This window comes from Marmota marmota, unplaced genomic scaffold, assembly GCF_001458135.2.
Source record: "Marmota marmota marmota unplaced genomic scaffold, marMar, whole genome shotgun sequence".
Classification (NCBI taxonomy): Eukaryota; Metazoa; Chordata; class Mammalia; order Rodentia; family Sciuridae; genus Marmota; species Marmota marmota.
This window is the reverse complement of record NW_025999960.1, coordinates 18,297,621-18,302,406: the sequence shown is the minus strand read 5'-3', so window position 1 is coordinate 18,302,406 and position 4,786 is coordinate 18,297,621. Positions and strand designations below refer to the sequence as shown.

The following is a 4,786-nucleotide window of genomic DNA, read 5'->3' as shown; positions in this document are numbered from 1 at the left end:
ATATATATATATATATATATATATATATATATATATATATATATATATATATATATATAATATTACTTAGCTTTAAAGAAGAATGAAATATGGCATTTCCCAGTAAATGGATGGAGTGGAGAATATCATGCTAAGCAAAATAAGTCAATCCCAAAAAACCAAAGGCTGAATGTTTTCTCTAATATGTGGATGCTAACTCACAATAAGGTGGGGAGGGCACTAGAGAAGAATAGTGTTACCTTAGATTAGGTAGAGGGAAGTGAAGGGAGGGGAGAGAAGGGAATGTGGGGATAGGAAGGATAGTAGAACAAAATAGACATTATCGCTTTATGTATATATGTGACTGCATGACCAATATGATTCTACAACATATATACTCAGAAAAATGGAAATTATATCCCATCTATGTATGATATATCAAAATGCATAAATACATTCTATTGTCATATAAAACTAATTAAAATAAATAAAAAATACAGTGTAGAGTTTTATATTAATCTCTATTAAATCTTAGTTTTGGCTCAAGCTCCAAACCATCAAATTTACACATTTGATCTATATATGCAAAGATATTTTCACCCGAGTGTCTTAAAAAGAAAAATGTGATTTAGTACAAAAACTGCTTATTTATAATGAGGAAGAAAAGTGTCATAATTAGCTTTGAGGAAGTGGCTTTTAAAAAACTTTCTTATTAGGAAAATATCAAACATATTTGTTTGTGTAGATCATTCACCACAGACATCTCTGAAATCCAGAGAATCATTAGGAACTATGTTGAAAAAATACTTCAATAAATTGGAAAATCCAGAAGATATTGACAAATTTCTAGATACTTATGACCTAACCAAATTGAGCCAAGAAGATATAGAAAACCAAAACAGACCAATATCAAGCAATAAAATCGAAGCAGCAATTAAAAGCTTTACAACAAAGAACAGGACCAGATGGATTCTCAGCTGCATTTGATCAGATCTCTGAAGAACTGATGCCAAGATTGGCATCCTGGAGTTATTCCATGAAATAGAAAAGGAGGGAACACTCCCAAATTGATTCTATGAAGTCAATATCATTAAAGAGAAAGCGAGGAACAAGACGGGTAAGTGAGAAATGAAAGATGAGACCAGGCAGAGATACATCCAGGCAGAGATCTGCCATATATACAGCTCTGACAAATAAAGGCCATCTCTCTACAGGAGAGACAGCCAACACAGGCTTGGGTTCTGGGACTTTTATGGGGGAGGCCCAGTAATCAGAGCCGGGCGGGTCCTAATGTGGGTGGTTAAGGGTTGGGTTGGTATGAGGGAGTGGTGAGCCTTTCTCAGAAATGCCCTTGGGTGGGAAAGCGAAACTTTTCCCTTAAAATGGGGGCTGTCACTTAAGATGGCCATCCAGATGCTAAGCAAGGACCTTATAATCATCCCGACACCAGACCAGGCAAAGACACGACAAGGAAAGAAAACTACAAGTCAATGCTGAAGAATACAGATGTAAAAGTCCTTAATAAAATATTAGCAAACCACATTCAAGAACACATTAAGAAGATTGTATGTCACCATCAAGTGGATTTCATTTCAGGGATGCAAGTTTGCTTCAACACTCACAAGTCAATAAATGTAATTCACTTTATAAATAGAATTAAGGACAAGAGTCACATGATCATCCCAAAAGATGCAGAAAAAACCCTTTGACAAAAGTTATCACCCATTCATGTTAAAAACACTGAAGAAACTGCAGGTAGAAGGAACTTATCTCAATATCATTTTATTTATTTATTGATTTGTGTATGGTGAAACAAACCCAAAGTCAACATCATACTAAATGGAGAAAAACTGAAAGTTTTTTCTCTAAAATTAGGAACAAGACAAGAATGTTCACTCTCACCCCTCCTACTCAGTATAGTTCTTGAAACTCTAGTCACAGCCACCAGGCAAGAAAAAAAATTAAAGGGATACAAAAAAGAAAAGAAGAAGTCAAATAATCTTTGTTGCCGATGACATGATCCTGTATGTAGAAGACTCAAAAAACTCCATCAAAGAGTCAGAGAGCTTTTAAAAAAATTTACTGAAGTAGCAGGATATAAGATCAACCTAAGCTGGGTGTGGTGGTGCACTCCTGTAATTCCAGCAGCTCTGGAGGCTGAGACAGGAGGATTCTGAGTTCAAAGCCAGCCTCAGCAATGGCAAGGGGCTAAGCAACTAACTCAGTGAGACTCTATCTCTAAATAAAATACAAAATAGGGCTGAGGAGGTGGCTCCATGGTCAAGTACCCCTGAGTTCAATCCCTGGTACAAAAAAAATCAACATAAAAGTCAATAGCTTTCATATAGTCCAAATAATGAATTTTCTGAGAAAGAAAGCAGGAAAACCATTCTGTTCACAATAACCTAAAAACTAACCAACCAAACCCAACAAAAAACTTGGGAATAAATCTAACCAAGGAGGTGAAAGATCTCTACAGTGAAAACTAGAGAATACTGAAGAAATAAATTGAAGAAGACCTTAGAAGATGGAAAGATCTCCTCTATTCTTGGATGGGCAGTTTTGTCTTTTTTGAGAATTTCACCTAAGTGAAATAGGCAACTTTTTGAGATTGACTTCCTTCACTCAGCATAATGCTGTTTAGATTCTTTGAAACTGTGTATATTGTTTGGATCTTTAGGAGGACTTATCCTCAACAATCAGAAGGTGACCATCAACTAGAGCTTCCTGAAACCCTAGAATATGGGGATTGACCATCAGTTTGTGGAGGTGAGAGGTCAAGATCCACAATGACAGTTTTGCTTCCTTTTGACAAGGTGAGCACCATTGTGGGGAGGGGCTGTGCTCCTGGTGCCCCCGGGACTGGGTACTTGGAGGCTGGGGTTCTGGTGGCAGGTTGGCTCATGAGCAGGGTTTGGGCAGGCCACTACCTCTTCTTCAAGGTGGACCACAGATGGGGTCCCTGGAACAGCAGGAGAAGGTGCTGGAGACCCACTGGTGCCTCCTGCAGCAGCAGATGGCCACCTCCAAGGCCAGTGCCAAGGACATGCAGCCTTTCCTTGAGTTCTACATTCACTGCCTCCAGGACCACAAGGACAGTCTGCTGCTGGGGCTGGTAGGATGGTTGATGTGGGTGCAGATCATCTGGTCTCTGTGGGCCACAGACAATGAGCTGGGAGGACTTCAGGTGATAAATAATGGGATCAAGCATTCAGGTGAACAGTAAGAGCTTTAAATATATAGCTGTTATTACCATCATCATCATGAATACCAGCAGGGCCAGAGCTAGCCCACAGAATACCTTTGAACTAATTGGAAAAAGTGCCCCTGTGGGCAGGTGCAGCAATGTCAGCCACATCCTGGCAAGGAGAGTGTGGGCTGGCTTTCACCCCACTGATTTCCCTGGCCCAAAGTGAAGCCCCTGATCACCACTGCTACCATCCTCCTCTTCCTTCTTATCATCCACTGGGCAAGTTGATAAGCAGAGCAAACCCAGCAGGGTGAGCAGCAGGCTTTCCTGTTTATGTTTTGCAAGAACCACTTGAAGTTGATCCAAAGGGTTTTCCTTCCAAGCATCTTCTTGATGGGAAACTCTTTTGAACATGTCAAAGCTTGTCCCCCAGGGTCAGATCTTCTATTTTCCTTTTGAGCTCCCTGTGACTTTCCAGGATAGTTTCTTCTTTTTCCCTCCCATCTAGGGGGAACTGGAGACCACAGCTGGTAGGCATAATGACCCTGGAGGAGCACCAAGAAGAACATGGTGGAGCTCCACAGAATGGTCCAGAGGCTGCAGGTGGAGGTGGCACCAGGAAGCAGGTGTCCCTCAGCAAAGGAGCAGTGGAGGCTGAGCTTTGGCTGTGGGGTGTGCTCTGTGTTTCTGGGATTGGCCATACTCCACAGATGGCTGTGGGGTGTGCTCTGTGTTTCTGGGATTGGTCATACTCCACAGAATGCTCCTTCCAATATCAAGCTTGCTTTCTGATAGTTCTGGCAAAGTTAGAGTGACAGTAAAGGGGAGGTAAGGCCCTGGTCCTATTATTTCCTTGCCCTCCATTCATGCAAATATATGAAGTTTCAGAGCATACCTTATCCTCTACTTGAGATGAACCCAGGTCTCTGGGTGACACCCTGGATGGCCTAGGAGATCTGGCTATTCTCCTGATGCTCAGCTGTCTGGAGTTGCTCATCAGTCATCAAACACCTTTTCAGTACTCACACTGTGGCAACTGGAATGTCCTTTCTCATCCTCATTAGCAATCTCTCAAACTCCTACCCTTACTTCAAAAATGGACCAAATGTTTCTTCCTCTAAAAACTTTTCCTCCTGCCAAGCCCCACCCTTCCCTGCTCAGTCTCTCCTGGAATCCACAGTGCCCTGCTCTTTACCTCATCACATCATAGCCTCATGGTACTTTAAAAGTCTATCTTTCTGTCTCCCTTACTTAAGGGTGAGGGCACTGGGCTCAGGGGTCCTGCCATGTTCACTTCTGTCTCTCAGATGCCCAGCTGTGAAGGTCATATATTTGGGAAGAAGTGAATTTTTTTTTTATTTTTTAATTTTTTATTGTGGGTTGTTCAAAACATTACAAATTTCTTGACATATCATATTCGACACTTTGATTCAAGTGGGTTATGAACTCCCACCTTCACCCCATACATAGATTGCAGAATCACATCAGTTACACATCCATTGATTTACATATTGCCATACTAGTGTCTGTTGTGCTCCGCTGCCTTTCCCATCCTCCACCCTCCCCCCTCCCCACCTCTCCCCTCCCCTAAATCTGTGCTGTTTTAAACCACTGAGT

At 41.5% G+C, this 4,786-nt stretch overlaps 1 pseudogene; it reads left to right on the top strand.

Annotated features, from left to right (window-relative positions):
• Positions 1-4,786, top strand: part of LOC107148747 — a 42,214-nt pseudogene that overhangs the window by 24,168 nt on the left and 13,260 nt on the right.